At 37.0% G+C, this 17718-nt stretch overlaps 1 protein-coding gene across 2 annotated transcripts in view; it reads right to left on the reverse strand.

Annotated features, from left to right (window-relative positions):
* The window catches only part of STK39 (serine/threonine kinase 39), a 118508-nt gene extending 101454 nt beyond the window's left edge, over positions 1-17054 (reverse strand). For both annotated transcript variants that reach the window (XM_052674988.1, XM_052674989.1), the window contains exon 1: positions 16960-17054. The gene's annotated coding sequence lies outside the window, so the exon portion shown is untranslated. The remainder of the gene's footprint in view (positions 1-16959) is intronic.
* Between the last annotated feature and the right edge of the window lie 664 nt (positions 17055-17718).

The raw sequence follows: 17718 nt of genomic DNA on the forward strand, positions 1-17718 counted from the left end.
GAGTTTCCAGTAAAGCAATTTTACATAAAAACTTCACATTTTGATGTTAAAACTGCAGAAGGAATTTAGGGAGGCAGAATGACACAGTGATCAAGACACAAAAAGAAGTGGTAGGGCAGTCAGCTCTCCTCTTGCCTTCCCATAAGTGGAAAAAAAAAAAAAAAAAATCACATTGGTGACAAAATATACCACAGTACTTTTCAAAGGCACTAAACTTTAACAAAACTCCACAGCTACATGTGAAGAAGGATCTACCTAATCTCTAAACTATCAGAGTCCTTCGTTATAGCATTTCAGCATCCTTCATTTCATCAACTTCATTTTTTAATCACTGATCCTTTAGTTTTTATAGAAAAAAAAAAAAAAGGCAAAAAAAAAACCCCTCTAGAACTACTTCTTATGTTCTCCTAACTCTTTCAGCAGTTTAAAAGTCATACTATACTTATATTGCAGCCTTGGTGGAAATACTTTTCCTTCAGTGGGTACTTCAGACTTCTATGGAAAATGAAAGTACTAAAATCCACAGATTTAACACTGAGACAGGAGATAAAGATTGACTGCCAGCTCTATGTTCAGATGAAGGCTCTATGCAACTAAAAGCAAGTGATCTCAAAGGAACAGCCACACAAAACTGTGTAAGACAAATCTATAATTAGTAAGATCTGTTATTTGGATACCATTGAAATATCAGTTCTTACAATGAGGTGGATAAAATACTTATCCCATGAGTACCTATGTCCAAATCATACAGAATTTTTTTTAATGCCTAATCTTTGATAGCACAGAGGGAAATTTCAATAAATATTTGTTTCACCTTCTGTAATAGCAGTTAGCTTACCAACTGATGAGCCACCACAAATTAAAATCACTTATTTCCTGGCAGTTAACATCATTACCTCTGTAATTACTTGTGGAAGTTTGAGGCTGTGTGTACTGCCTTGGCTGATTTGATCCCATCTGATCCATGGTAACATGCCAAAGAGAGCACAATAGTTTTCCACTGCCTCTAATGTCCTTCTCTTCTATGATCAACCTGCAGGTCTCTGGCAATGAATTCGTGGATTAAGTGAGCTTTTGCTTTTCCTGAATAACATCATTCAAATTTAAAAGGTGGCTTTTTCTTCTTCCATCTTAGTAAGAAATGCAGAATCAATTTACAAAAGTTATGTGGTGCTACTTGATCCTAACCGTCTATGCACTGTTATTTTTCATCTCCTATTTTATCCTTCTGTTCATAATTGGGTACTTGTGTTGGACATATAATGACACTGAGCCTCAGCAGTTCCACTTCAAATATTTTAATTGTTTCAGTGAAGAATGAAAACATCCATGAGTAAAGATAGTTTTCAGAGTTTTGTTGCTTTGGTTGTTGGTTTTTTTTGTTTGGGTTTGTTTTGGTTTTTTTTTTTTGTGTTTTTTTTTTGTTTGTTTGTTTGTTTGTTTTTAGGGAGGAGGGAGGAGAAAAAAACTGTTACTCTTTTTTCCACACTAACCCTTACCTAAATAAGTCACTTTTGCAGATGCCTGGCAAAATCAAATTGTAGTGACAATGTAATGTGATACATCCATCACTAGGACCGCAGTCTGTCCTTAAAGGAGAATGGATTTACTCATTAAATACATTTCTTTTATCTCCCTCTGCCATTATTGACCACTTTACATGCCACAAACCAACAGAAAAGGTCAAGTCAGTTGTCAAAATGTTGACTGAAAGAAACCCTATAGAGAAAAACTGCAGAAAATCCTGTCCTCTGGGTCTGACACAACAATTTGGACTAATGCTTTGTCCTTATAAAGGAACAAATTTGGCTGAAAAGAACAAGGAACTGTGCAGTTGAATGCAAGTTTCTTGATGATTTTTAAATGAGTTTTTGTAGAAATTGGAGGCTCCAACTTTTTCCCAATCTATAGCTGAAAACTGAATTCACAGTGAATAAATTCAGGTAAAAGCAATTTTGTGGATTTTTTATTAGATTTCCAAATTGCACTTAATTCTTGTATTCGGAAGAACTCCTCCTTGAGACCAATTACCATCAAGTAGAAAAACCTCTACCTGACATGGTATTTGAGCTGCAGACTGCTATTTATCTGTTGTATATCATTAATTTAGTGAGGCACATTTCTTCAGGAGGCTTTCTAGTGAGCCATGTAATTGTCCTAAATACAGATGATTTATCAGCATCTCTCTAGTTCTCCAGAGCAGCCCAGCCTGTGATCATCTGCCTATCAAGTATTTCCCATCATCTTCTCTGACCAAAATTCTTCTCTGAGCAAAAGAATTTATGTCTGATTATTTCTTGACCTACTTCTTCAGGGATTCCTATTTCTTGATACATGAGCATCTCAGTGGTGACCTTTCAAACTATGAAGCGATACCAAGAAATGAAAAGATAGCTAATTCTGGATGAGTGCTAATGGCAACAGTCTGCAACAAAGAAACAAAAGCAGGCTTCTGTCAGTCCTTGTCCTGTAGATCCAACTTGTAAAGCTGATATTATACAGGAGTCTGTGTCAGTAAGCTTTAAACAATGTTTCTGAAAAGGTCAAGTCGTGCATCTTGGCAAGGAAATATTTCTAGATTAAAAATGTATATAATTACACAAAGTAGAGAGTGGTTTATTAAGTCTTAACTCCTACAAGATGGAGTAGAGGGATGCAAGATGCCTTAGTGCCTAACATAGTCTGTAGAAAACACTACAGACTGGGAGGAAATAATTGATACCAGATATAATATATATAACATTATTACTTATATTATATACTATACAAGTAGTAATTGATACCCTCCGTTCCTAATGCCAGCCCACGGGATTAATATCTTGATGAAATTAGACACTAATGAAAAATATCAGACATGGAATATACATTAACTATTGCAATTCCATAGAAGATACAAAGAATTTCCCTACATTATGTTCAGCAATTCTCAAATTACATATCTAGATTGAGATCAATGAGCTCATACTGGAAAATACTGTCATTTTTCTTAAATAGCAGTTTGCCATTATAAGACATAATAACCTTGAATATTCAAGTCAGAGAATTTTTTTCTTTGATCCAAGTGGCATCAGGTTCAAGAACTTATTCAGATACATATTCAGCAAAAATATTACATTTTTAACACACTGATGATAAGGCATCTATTGAAGATGACAAGATGTTTCTGTTATCAGAAAAACACATCATTTAGTAGCCATGAATTGCCATCAGTGCCCTTGGTACATATTTATGTATGGACTGTATGGCCAAAATGGCAATCCAGCACCCATAACTGATTGCAAATAAAAGAACCTGTGGCTCTGCAAGAACATTTATATTCAACCATGAGAGCGCAGACATACTCCCTAACTCTTGCAGAAGATGGGCGTAATAAAGCACATGAGCTACCTTATTAGATCATCAGTAACGTGCATTTTTAAAAAGCCTCTGAACATGCATGGAGACATGATCAATAATATGTTTATAAGAACTTGTCACTAAATAGGAGAAGTTAACACTTCTGAAAATATGGTAGGCATCTGACTCAAGAATTTTAATCTTAGAGTCTGTTTTCATCTATAAGTACGAGTCTTAATGTAAACAGATGTATGCCAATACATGAATGCTTCAGTGAGCAAGTACTAACAGACAGAACAAAACATTAAAACAATAGTGAATGAAGGTACATCCTTGTAAACAGCTGCTTATGTTGCCTTGGAATTGATTTCACAGTATGGAGCTATCCTAAGGAGGTACAGTGAGACCTAATTAATATTTGCAGCACATTGTGTCTGGGTGAAAAATTCTAGTAGAGTCCTAAATTATTAGTGTCCACATGTCTTCTGTACTATTAAGTGTGAAGAACCGTCCAGGTCGCCATAAAGCACTACATAGAAACACAAGGATATTGGCTGTAAACCATCTCAATTTGTACCTAAGTCCTACTTTTAGTAGCAACTTCCTTTCAAATCAATGACAATCAAATAATGCATCAGGGCCAATATTGTATATCAGGAGTTCTTGACTTTGCAATACAAGATAGTTTAATTACTTGTGAGAAGATAAGCACTGTTCCTACAAACAAACAATACAAACAGAAAGCTGAAGAGATGCTAAGAGTCATCAAAAGGACATTGTCTGTCAAAACATATGAAGAAAGGGAGGGAAATGATAATTGATCTCCCATTTTAAAGGATGTCAAAGTCATTCTTGCTTCCTTCTAAGATACTTAGGAAAGTATTCATATAGCTACAAACTTAGTATCAATATGTTACTAGTAAAAAAAAAAAAAATCACAACTGGAGTTACTTCACCTGTGCTTTGCACAACTGGTGCAATGTGTTCGTAAGAACTTGTCACTAAATAGGAGAAATCCACATTTCTGAAAACACAGTGGGCATCTGACTCAGGAATTCAAGGTTATCTATTCAGTTTTAATCTGTTTTTTCTTGATGTACGAGTCTTAGTGTAAGTAAACATGTGCCAAAGGTAGCTTGGCAAGTAGAATTTGAAGTCAAACTCTCTGATATTTTCCAGTTTTAGTACATTTTAAAGTGAAAAAAAAAAAAAAAACAAAAACAAAAAAACCACACAAAAAACCACACAAAAAAAAAAAAACACAAAAAGACAAAAACACACAAACACAAAAACACACACACAAAAACACACACACAAAAACACACACACAAAAACACACACACAAAAACACACACACAAAAACACACACACAAAAACACACACACAAAAACACACACACAAAAACACACACACAAAAACACACACACAAAAACACACACACAAAAACACACACACAAAAACACACACACAAAAACACACACACAAAAACACACACACAAAAACACACACACAAAAACACACACACAAAAACACACACACAAAAACACACACACAAAAACACACACACAAAAAACACACACACAAAAAAACACACACAAAAAAACACACAAAAAAAAAACACACAAAAAAAAAACACAAAAAAAAAAACACACAAAAAAAAACACACAAAAAAAAAACACACAAAAAAAAAACACACAAAAAAAAAACCACAAAAAAAAAAACACAAAAAAAAACACAAAAAAAAAACAACAAGGTAAGCAGAAAACTCTTCAGAAAGCATCATTAATCAGATGCAAGTTTAGTGTGATGGTCTGAGGTTTATTTCATAGTCCAGTTGTTAGAGATCTCCTCACACTGAAGGGCAGCCTTCTCTGTTCCCATCAATGTCCAGAAAGGAGCCAATTCTGGGAGCTGGCTATTCAAGGCACCTTAGTTTGCAACAGGCTGTAATCATACTGCTGTTGAGTTTGTTCATCCAGACACTCCATATCACCATAAAAAAAAAATAAATAAATCATACCTAACTAATAAGATGATTCCCCTCATGAAGAAAGTCAGAAATTTAAGCACCTTCTTCATATTCAGAAGACCTGGAATACGGGAATTTATAAAAAAGGAATTTATAAAAAGCAACTCCTTCATTTTCACCTCATTACTCTTCTTTTTAACTCAATAACAGTCTATTTATACCAAGGCCAGTAGGAGTGATGCTCAGAGCCACAGTGCTTGTCATAACACACAAGCTGCTGCTTGTTGATGAGTATCTGACATCCTATAATCAAACAGCATCAGTTTTGCAAGTCAGTGATCAGGTCAGGGGTGACTTTAGGCAGCAGTGCCACCAATCATATTGCCTGCAGCTGGTGTGGGAAGTCTGTGCAGAAGGAAAAAGGGAAGGATGTGAAACACCTCCTTCTGAAGAAGCTATTTTTATTCAAAAATCACTTTGGTGTTCATTCTGACAAGCGTCAACCAGTGGAGAAGAATGCACTGCACACATGGAAGGCTCAGCAGTAGCAAGACAAATGCCACTTTTCCAGAGATCTCTACAGAGCTTTTTTTCTCCTAAACTGCAAGAGAAGCATAGGAAAATGAGGCTCACCCATGCTACTTCTAGTCATATGGCCATCACTGTTCCAGTTGCTACTGGTGGCTATTAAGTTAACTGAAGCATTCAGAATCACAGTTGCTACAGTATCATACTTGGTTTGAGCACTTTAACATGCACAAGTATCTTCAACTATGCTGAAGGAAGCTAGAACTCCCTTTCTAAGCTAATTAAGAGCAGGTGATAACAAGGAACCGTTCTTCTCACTAGTTAATTGCTGCTGAGCAGCCTCAGGAGTGTGAGCCTCTAGGACAATGATTAGATTTACAAGAAAGGAAAGCACTGACTTACCAGAGATGTGCTTCTGGAGGAACGAGAGGACCTTACAGCAACTTCATTCAACGCAACGTTGCTTCTAACAGATATCCTAGGTGGTTACTATTGCTATTGGATCTTCCATAACTGAAGGTCACTAGTTACCATATGAGGCAAATATTACAAAAATGTCAAACTTACGGTACGTACTGTCAGTTAAATAAGGACATCTAAGGGCTGTCCTGGGGGAACCCAGGAGTAAATTAAGAATGTAGAAGAGCTGAGCTGCCAGGTCATCTGAAAGTGTCAGAAATTGAGTTAGAGCTAGAGCCAGCACCTTAACTCTGTCCAGACCAAGACAGCTTGGATGATTAGAAGTTTAAAACTAATTACCAAGAATCCCAGCGATGATCTGCCAGCTTTGTATATACTAACAGGATATTTATTTGCAGTGGAAATGTTAATGGCTGTATTTTCATGATTTTTTCCTGTCCTGCAGACAAAAAAATGTGCCTGCTTTGTAGCTGGAAAGGAAGTAGAATTACAACAACATTAAATGACCTCCCTAAGGCCGTTCTGTGTTTCTTTAGCAAAAATAATAATGCTGTAATACTATAACAGGATAATAATAACAGGGTAGCAAAGTCTTTGGCTACATCAAATGAGAATAAGCCCAAGTGCAGAAGCCACAGATGCAAAAATGAAAGAAAAGAGCTGCTCACCTTTAGAAGACCTCCTGCAAGAGATGCCTGCACCTCCACTGCCAACCCTTAAATGAGATCTGGGAAGGGGTGGATCCTGCCTCCACCCCTTCCTGCCACGTGGGTGCATCACATAGACCTGAGTTCCTCTGGTTTGGCCCTGCCTTCCCAGCAGGTGCTCAATCACTGACTCAGGCCGTGACTTAGCATTTCCACTACAGATGTGAATTCTTATTTTTTGGCTCTCAGTCTAGTTCTGGTCCCTATTCTTATCCTTGCATCTTAAGTAATCATTTTTTCTAAGGTTTTATAGATTTTCCTCTGTACAAAGCATTTATGTCATTCACTTATGTTTAAGTTCAGGAGGATCAGTTGACTGTGCTTGAAATAAAAAACAATGTCATTTCTTGTAAACCAAAATGAACATAAAGAAGAAATTCCATTCTCTGGAACAAGTATTTATATGGTTAGTTGTTAAGCAGCCCTGCTAATGCAATTTTACAACTGTATTTCATAGTATATTCATGCTCTTAAGTGCTTCTGAATTCTTCATTTTGTGTAAAGCACTTAATTCTTCACTTCAAGAAACTCCTGTATCAGATTGTTTACACAAGCATCACTGAAGACTGGCCAAGCCTGTTATGTCCAGAAAGTGTAAAACAAGGAGAGTATGTGCAGATAATCAGGTGGGACTGAATTCATCAAAATATTGCCATTAATATATTATTTAAAGCAACTTCATTATGTTCAATACAGGTAAGTATTGAGGAGATATTTGCCATCTCCATTTAAGAAAGATTGAAGTATTCCCAGTTAATCAAATATGCTTCACTTGCTGGGCCCATAAATAAATTTTAAATCGGGTTTTTAGAAATCACAGAAACCACAGGCTTCTGTAGTTGCCAGAAAACAATATATTAAATCTGCTTTAAAAACTTATCCAGTGATCCTCCCAAACTTATAATTTTGTTTTAATTTGTATATCATGAAAATAGAATAAGTGTGTAGGGTTAAATAATAATAATAAATAAATAAATAAGAGACTAATGTTTATTTATTTTCAGTAAAATAGAACCTAATGTTATCTAGAAAACTTTCTTTTAGGAAATTATCCAGGAGAATAAAGCACAGTGAGAGAGAGAATTTTTAAAAAATTATGTTTTAAGTATCCCAGCTCAAGTTCTCTAGACTAAACAGAAAAAACATGACCAAATACATTTTCAGTCTTAAAAATGCAATCTACAGTAGATTGGAAAAAAAAAAAAAAAAAAAAATTAAACTAATCATGTATCATAGGAGTCTACACTAATTTAAAACTGGAAATTAATAATCACTTTGGATAAAAGAGCAAATATGTCATTAGAGGCAAAGAAAAGAACGGCAGATACATTGTGATTAAAAAATATATCTGTCATTGTACTGACAATACAGCATCAGCTGTTTGTCTTGGTAACTCTGTCAGAAAGGACATAACAGAGCTCATTAGAGTTGTTTCAAGAAGAAATGGTAAATCAGAAAAAGATGATCAATCAGGGGAACAGAAAAAACTCTCCCACATAAGCAAATTAAAATGCCAAGAATTGCTTGCAAAGATAAGTAAGAGCATGGTAGACAAAAATATATTATGAACTTGCTTAAAGCTTCCTGCCTGTACTAATTCTATAAATAAGAGCAAGGCAGCATTAAATTAAAGGATAAGAGCACAAAAGTAATGATGCCAAATATAACCTTTGCATTCACTGATGTGAGGAGAATGATGAAGACTGACAGATGATAGTCAGAATGTCACTAGATAACAAATATCTGGAGTTGTAACTATGGACAAAACTGTCTAAAGGGTATTGAGCTTTTGAGAGATTAATAAAATCTCCATTAGATTAGGAAGAAATCTGAAGTATGTGTAAACGTAGTGTGGAAGACAAAATATTTTTGTCATCTGACAGCTGCAGAGAATTCTGAAATACTTTGTACTGACCGCTGACAGATGAATTGCATCCTGGGTGTGATTCAGACTGCAAGTTCTTGGCTTGTTTTGGGACACAAACAAATATTAAGTTCTTGGCTTTATCTTCTGCAAGTATTAGCTGCCTCAAAAGAACTGGCAATCAGTCAATTTCAATGATATGCAAAATATGAAGTAGCACGTGTCTGAGGATAAATTTCAGGCATCACTTTTCAAGGCTGGGACTCTCCTTCAAGTCCTGCTTCCTATGACCCGCACTATGTGTCAGGAGAAAAGCTGCCCAGCCTTCTCACAAGCCACCCAAGGTGGCTATACCTGCCTGAAACCTCTGTCTGGGCTGGATTCTCAGCAAGTCTGACTCAACAGACATTGCTTCAGCTTTCTGCAGCTCTGATCTAAAGCCACCATTGTTTCTTCCTACTGCACTATAATGCAATAGGCATAAAGGTCAAAGGCATCTCTGCCAGTATTTAGATACTGCATAGCAAATTTCTTGAAGCCTCAAAGTGTCGGGAGAGGCACGTGTAAAATCTTGCCAAATTGAAATTGCAGAAACTTCAATTTCTAAGGTATGTTTCCACTTTATTCATGGGGAGACCAGTTCTTTTTCAGGCTTCTTTCCCTTCTGCAGGTGAGTAACAAAGGCAGGAGGTTACAACAGCCCGTATTAGAGAGGAGCAGGCTAGATGATGGTAAAAGGAAGTAGTTTGAAATTAATTATGTTTTCAAAGTCTCACATCTGAACATGCCAAGATACAAATAGCTTTGTAAATAATAGTGTTTCATAATATATAGGTTATTTAAAAACAAATAAACTTAATACAGGTATAATTACTCCTAATGGGGCACTTAAATGGTGAGCAATCACCCAGTAATTGCTTGCATTCCTGCGATGACAGCCTGCACTTCATCACATTAGGCTTGTCAAGCTAGACCTTGGGCTTTACGCTAGGCTTCATTTTAACCAGCTAATGACCACAAATTCTTAGCAGCTTGATTATGCTAGGATCTGAAAAGGTGTTAGTAAACAGTGTGTGTTAATATAAAGCTTTCTCTAGCAGAACTTCGGTGGAGCAAGCACAGCCACAAGGTGTACAAGGATACCAGCTGCCAAGTGGGCTGAAAGATTTTCCATGGTGGAGACCCCCTTCCTCCCAGTTCTCTGCCTGGCAGAACGGATGGGATCCGGCTGCCAGCGCATGCCACTGCCTGACATCTCATGTGCCAGAAAGCTGACAGCTTCCAGCTCCAGCCTGCACACTGCATGCACAAGGAGGCCACATTTCCAGAGAGAAAAGTTTGTGTCATAAAGCCAAATCCTTCAGGCTTTCAGGGAATTACTCAATATCACAAACGCACTTACAGCCGGCCATTTTCCTCCAAGATTCTGATTGCCAGTCTTCCCAGGGACAACAGTTTTGCTTTTTTTGTTGTTGTTAACTGTAGTCTTAATTTTGTATAATGAACTAGAAATATAGCCCTTGGGTTAGCTGTAACATGTGGTAGATGCTGCACATGCCTTAGTAAACTGACTGCTATTTTACAACCCCAGTAGGAATGTCCCAAGAGAATATTGTGTGCGCTATGTGCATGTATCTCAATTAGTTGCAGCAAACCAACCTTCCCCCTCAGGAGTCTGTCTCAAGCCTCACAAAAACATCAGACACAAGTCAATAAAGAGATGCTTTTTGCCCATTCTGGCTGCTGGTTAAGTGGCAGTCAGCTCTCTTCAAGTTAGGGCATCAAAAGAGAAATTATTCAAAAGCAGCATTAAAAAAAGATATCTTTCTGAGTAAAACCTCAGGCATAAGGGAGTAGGCATACAATTCTATTTTCCTCTAACTGCTAATCTTTCTTAGCTTCTAGTCTGTCTTTTTGTTGATCCCTAGCAAGTGGGAATTTAGGTGTTTACTGCTGAAATTTGGAGTGATTTAAAATGAATGCTTAAACATAGTATAGGATTTTCAAAACTAAGTTATTCATACATTACTAATTTTCTAAGCAGTTAATACTTTTTAAAGAGCTCTCAATTTATTAGCCCATTTCATATCTTACAGCATATGAAGAAATGCCAAGTAACCCTTGGAGTGTGCAGTCAAGATAGATGAGGATTAAGTCCCTACAGTGAGCACTAGGAACAGCAGATACACAGCAACCTGAAAATTGTATCCACATCTCTTTTGCCTTTAATTAATGCAAGTTCACTGTTGGAGTTCCTTTCCTCTTTTTATTAATCCCTTATCCACAGTCTTTGATCTCGGTGACTCTAGCCATTAGGACAGCTTATGTTTCCTTGATTCTTCTGAATCTGACTTTAGACTCGCAGGGGCTTTCCAACCAGGCTCAATAAGCAGGGTGCTGGGGGACAGGACAAGATTACCCTGCAGGCATGCAATAAATTTCCAGGTAAGCAGAAAATCCCAAAATAAGTAACCAGCCAGCTCTCTAGCTCATACTTGTACTTCTGTTTTTATTACACATTTCTGAATATGCATTTCATCTCTTCCCCTCTTCCCCCCACCCCCCACACACACACACGAGCATCAGTGCTTCCATGCTTTTTTTGTTTTTTTCCTGCCTGCTGGCCCAGAATTACCAGCTGCTCTGCAAGACTATAGGGAATACCTGTTTGTACATTGGGCAGAGGCTAGGAAGGAAGGTCAGGGCTCTGGCCTTGCCTGCAGCAAAAGAGGAAGATCAGGATAGAATACCAAAATACTTTCATAGGAAAAAAATTGCTTCAGGTATGTTCTCTGTTTCCAAAGGCAAAAAGTGAAAGTAGTTTACTGTTCTGACTCAAGTTGCTGCCAGCAGTCAAATTTTCATGCATCTTTTGTTTCTGGTTTGTATTTCAGAGATAACAACTGTCCCTGAAGCCAGGAGAATGAGGAGAGCTCTGGATACACATCCATAACTGTCTGTGAGGAAAATTGAAATTGCTCAAATCCTGGTGTGGCTACCAGCATCACCATACAACTTGAGAGCATCAGAAAGAAAGGAATGCTAACAGACTTTGAGACACTTCAGAGCTAGTGCTAGAGCTCTGTGGAGAATACTGTAAATAATACAAGGCCACTATGATATTTTTTTTGTGTCCAATTACTTCACTTGTTTTGAAAAAAAGAGGAATGTAAGTTTCAATCTGTACTTAAGGCAGCAACAAAAAGAAAAATGCTGTATACTATCCCTGTGTAAAAATTAATTTCAAAGGAAGCAGTAGTGTTTCACTAAGGCAACAAGAAAATTTCAGGAGTAGGATGCTTGTAATAAAGCTCCTCAGAGTTGCAGGAAGACTAAGCTGTGTTTCAGCTTAAAAATCTTCCCCTAGTAGCTGAGATACTTAGAACAGTATACTCCTTCATGTACCTCTTTTAATGTTGCTCCCTTTTTAAGCAGGAAGGTTCTTAAACTCTGTTAATGCTCCCTTAAGAAGTCCTGACATCAAGGTGAATTAGATACCTTCAGCTAAAGGAAGTGATAGACAAGAATTGATGTGCTGGGAAAATAAGGCCGTGAGTCATGGTAATGAAAGCATCTCTAGGTGTCCCTAGTTATCAATATTATAGCAGGTCTGCAAAGGGAAATATATTTCCTGCCTTAATGGGTAACATTGATAGGATTAAAAGGGTGCGGTTGATTAGCATTATCTGCTCAAGGACAAAATCACATTAAAAGTAGGAGGTCGTAGGATTTAAGGATTAAGAATATTGAAGTTTAAAAAGAACAGCAAACTCAGGAGTCAAACTTCTAGGTGGTCTCTTCTGCCACAGTATCAGTTATTTGGCCAGGGAAATAAAAGTGGAATGTGATTGGCAGATAAATAGTTGAGTTATGCAGAGACATATTCGTTCTACTTTTAAAACCACTTAACAAATCTTTGCATTGGAAAGATTTTTATTTTTAAAGGTTCTTAATAGCTAGCCAAGACTGTTAATCTTTTTCTCAACACCAGTCCCAATGTGTTATCAGAGACAGATGAGATGAGGGACAAGAATTCACTGTTAACAGACAGCATTAGAATTGACAGATAATGCCACAGTACTCACCTGAAATGGGTTATCATTTAAGTAGTAACAGAAGAACTCAGTGATAATCTCAAGAAGATATTCTCCATACAACTAACATAGCCATGGTGTCTGCTGGTCTGTGTAGCCCTGGCATAAGGAGACAGGTGGAGGTGGGAACAGATTAACCGCAGCCTCCCCAAGAATGTTTGGGTCTCCGCTTCTGAGAGCATACAAGCTACTACTGTCTTGATATTCTCTCTAACCCAACTTTATGGCATGGCTATATTGGTCACACTGCATTGGCAAATCTCACAGGTGAGGAACTGTTATTTTTCTGATGCTTTTAGCTACTAGAATGGGAAATAGCCCTTTCTAAGGAATGTGGTGTAATGCTATGGAGAAGATATCTGATCAGCTAATACCTGCTCCTGCCAGACAGATGACAAATATTGTTAGATCAGCCACTGTCAGGTGCAGTTCCCTTTTTAGCAGCTTCACATGATCCATGAGCCAATCGATGGCACCAGAGCTTGAATTTTTTTCTATTGTTGCTGCCTTGTGCTCCTCTGAGACAGGAAAAAAAATACTGCTCATGATAGGCTTCTCGATGCTCCTTTCAGTTGCTTCCCCCCCAGTACCTGAGCCTTTTGCACAAAAAACAGAACTGATATAAAAGAATGAAAAATTGGTTCTTCTTAGAACGCAAATTCTATTTGTGTTCTAACTATTTCCTCAGCAATATACATTACTTACAGATGGTACCTTTTCATCCCTAAAATTGAAAATCTTTGAGTGTTATTCCAAAACCAACTGGCAATGGCAAAATCCTTGCTCATGCTTGCATTCACTTCATTCCATGCTATGTTTTACTAGATGACAAAATGTGCTGAGAATGTTATGGTAAACACGCCAATTGTCTTCAATATTTGTGGGTGAGTGAATTTGAAAGCGTGTTTTAGTAGCCTGCTAATTCCTGTTTGAAACATCCTCTGCCTGTATAGTTGATGCTGTTTTTCCTCTTGCTTTTTTGTAATCAAATCAGCATGAGACCAAATATAACAGAGTGCACTCAAACTTGTTAACTATCTCAAATTATACTGCAATAAAAATACACATTCTCACAACTTAAATTTAGTGAATGTTGAGTTTGAAGAGTGAGTGGAAAATTAACCACACAGACAGGAAAGGGCAGAATATAAGCAGTCAGGTGAGAAAGAAAAATGGCTTAGAACGCAGTGAGAAATCTGGAAAAGGCAAGCGTTAGAAAAAAATCATTGATGCAGAAAGTAAAAACAACAATTTCATTCAAATACCTAAATAATATTCTCATTTTACAAAAGAACACCTCCAAAGCATTGACTGGTGGGTCTTTTCAGTTATTGACTGATGGAAAAGGAAAATGAAAGCCACCACTGCCAACTTCAGCTAAAAGGAGTTGACAAATTGACACTAACTGCTCCCTCACATGATGACTACTCATGCTGTTAGCAAAGCAGCCCATTCTTGCAGACGCTTATACTTTGCTTAATGTCCAGTGTCAGTTTTTAATTCCTGGTTTGCTCTATATTGCATAGTTAATTTTGCAAAATAGACAGAATTTACCAAAAGGACAGCTGTAAAGTATTTTTCCAAACTTTATTTTTAAAAGTCATCAATTAAGTATATAAATGCTGACCAGTTCTATTGAGGACAACGCATTAATATTTATGAAATGAATTTTCTTTTTCTAATACCCCAGAGGCTGAGTCAAAGAATGGTAGTGTAAAGCCCTACAAGATGGGTTACAGATTTAATCCCAAGACTTTGTTCAAATCCTATGCTTTCTGACTAACTTATAAAATATTATAGTTGATATACTTGTTTTACTACAATATTATAGGACAAGGAAAAGTTACATGTATTGCAAGAAATAGAGGATTAAAGCAGCTGTATTGTGACTTTACTACTTGACTGATTTCAAGTGATATCTAGAAAACTACATAACAGCAGGCACAGTGTACGATGCAAAAAGAACATGCCAGGGGAGCATTGATTTAACCACGCAGGTTAATCTAGAAACTAAGCATTTTGATAAAAATGGCAGAATCCCCCTTCCCATATCGAGAACTGTACTCCAGAAGACTTGAAAATAATATATCATAGGGAACTTTACACGACTCAAAAGGGTGGCATTAATTTAAAGACGGGCAAATTATGAGGGGGGCATTTTGCAATACAGTACTGCTATGTGTGTGTGTCAGTTCAATGACAGTCCATGAGAAGAGCTTTTGCCTGTTTGAAAACGTGTTGCTATAGTGGAATGCCTGCCTCCATTGTTTCCTCAAATCATTTGTCACAATCCCACTTCAATACAAGAAAATTTCCCTTTGTGACCCAGGCAGCAGCTGACCCATCCTAGCTCAGCCTTCCACTCATAATGGCTGTAGTTTTCCATCCATTCTGGACCAGAGTGGTGCAGTCCCACATGTGGCCAAAACTGCTCTGAAGAAAAGGGTCAAACAACCTCAACTTACTGTAATGAGATGGGAGAGAACTGGCCTCATCTGTGTCATTCAGATTCACTCAGTCACATCAGAACATCTCTCTCCATTTTCTACCTGCCCCAAAGGGCAGAAACAAAAATACGTACTTGGTTATCGAATCCACTGGAAGGTGCAATAGGATAAAGATCATCTTTTCCTCATTTTAAACTGTCTCTCTACCTCCCTTTCCTCCCTTCTACTGTCAACACTTTGGGCCCCAGCCAGCTTGATTTTCATCTTCTGTTACTACACTAGATGCATAGCTAGAAATTGAGTGCATTGTGGTTTGCATTATTTCATTTGTTTCTATCAGCATTGCCTTCCTGTTTTAATTACTTGGGGTTTAGTAAATTAAAACCTCTTTCATCGATAAACAATAGCAAACTATGATGCTAATAAACTTGCTAATTAGAATACTGTGTTTAACATCAAGTTATACCATTTTATTTTCTTCCCATAGAGAATTCTTTGCAAGAAAAATATTTTGATAGAAAATAAACATCAGAAAAAAATCTTTATTAAAAAAGGCCTGTCAATGTTAATTGATACTATTTAGCTACTCTCACTTGCTTGGTTTGGAGTTCTCCTATTTAATTTAGCTGTCTGGATACAGAGCTTGCTTACCAGGGAAGCTCCTGAGCTTTTACAGCTGTATTTATCATTGTCTTTTATGAACTTAGTTAGCTAACAAAAAGTGTTTTCCAGTACAATTTCTATTTGTGAAATTTCCTAAATTACAGCTTAGCCCCTTTCATTGTGCAGAAGGTTTCCTCTCCATCATAACAGAAGCTGGAATGGCAGCAGGCAGCACTAGTGAAAGAACACTTCACAGCACATAGTTTAATATTGCAACTCAGTTCCCATACAACGCTCAAGATCACCAACCTCAACGGTATCAGCTGTTGACTGGGAAATGAACGAATTACAACATCCCTTTTGTGTCTGATGCATTGAAGTCCCCTGCATAAGTTTTGTTTCTGATAAATACATTCGTTGTCACATTGGATCCGTTCTGGTCAATTCTTAGAAAGCTCTTTGACTGTAAGCATTAACAAAAAATAGCCTTATTCATTCCATTACTTCTAATTTGCATGAAACCTAAACGTACTGTAAATACAGCAAACTAACAACAACATGATGGCAAATAGAAAATAAACTCATCTAATTGTCTTTTCTATCAGCTTGCTAACATTCCTTTGAAGTTAGAGATAAAATTTACTTTAGGGATAAATTGTACACAATGATTTAAAAGTCACAAAATCTCTCATGTCAAGTTGCCTTTTCTTACCCTAGTCCTAGTTTCCTTATGGATTCTAGGCCATAACACAAACACCTTTTCAAAGGTGTTTGACTTCAGAGGTGTTCAGACTTCAAAATTTTAATTTAACAAGGAAAAGAATCTCAACAAAAAGTTACATTAAAGATAATAAATAGAAAAAGTTTCTGATAACCCCTTTTAGTCCAGATAATAAAATACTTACAAAGTTAAATCATAGTATACAGACTATAAGCTTAAACCTGTATGTCTTAGCAAGTACTTCTTAAAGGATTCTTTAAGATAACTTACCCACTTGACATTTTTCTTTGGCACTCTAGAGATGACCACCTTTGAGGTATCTGCTTTACGTAGCAGGAGAAGGAATAATCACACCAGTAATCTTTCCTGTACAAAACAAGAAACATCAACACAGAGTTACCACTATCTCTCTAGAAAAAAAAAAACAATCACCCAGTAATGGAGCCGATTCAATCTTCTCAAGAATAAGCATAACTGCAGCAAATATAACATTACATGCAAATCAGAAAGCTTTTAACGATAGAGATGTATAACATAATAGAAAAAAAGCACAATAATGATAGCAGAACAGCAAAAACCTAAGCTGCAACAAGAGAGAACTTGCTCAAGTACAAAGCCATCAGCATGTAAAAAAAAAAAAAAAAAAAAAAAAAAAACCTCTTACCCTCACAAAGCCTCAAGTAGGTAGAGACCTTCAGCAAAAAACCTGTACCTCCACTGCCAACACTTAAATGAGGGCTGGGAAGGGGTGGATCCTGACTCCACCATTTCCAGTCACTCAGGGGCATTACGTGCACCTGAGCTGCCCCGGGTTGGCCCTGCCTTCCCACCAGGTGCTCAATCACTGGGTCAGGCCGTGACTGAGGGCTTCCACTACAAGGTTCAAAACCATTACTGTTGGTTACCACTTTTTAAATCTTTTCTTTAAATTAATATATAAAGTGTTTGATAAGCTAATATTATAAGAATGTTTTCACAGATGAATTTTTTCTTAGTGAAGTTACTGTAAAACAATTTTAGTGGGTGTAT

This window comes from Tympanuchus pallidicinctus, unplaced genomic scaffold, assembly GCF_026119805.1.
Source record: "Tympanuchus pallidicinctus isolate F22 unplaced genomic scaffold, pur_lepc_1.0 scaffold15, whole genome shotgun sequence".
NCBI classification, from domain to species: Eukaryota; Metazoa; Chordata; class Aves; order Galliformes; family Phasianidae; genus Tympanuchus; species Tympanuchus pallidicinctus.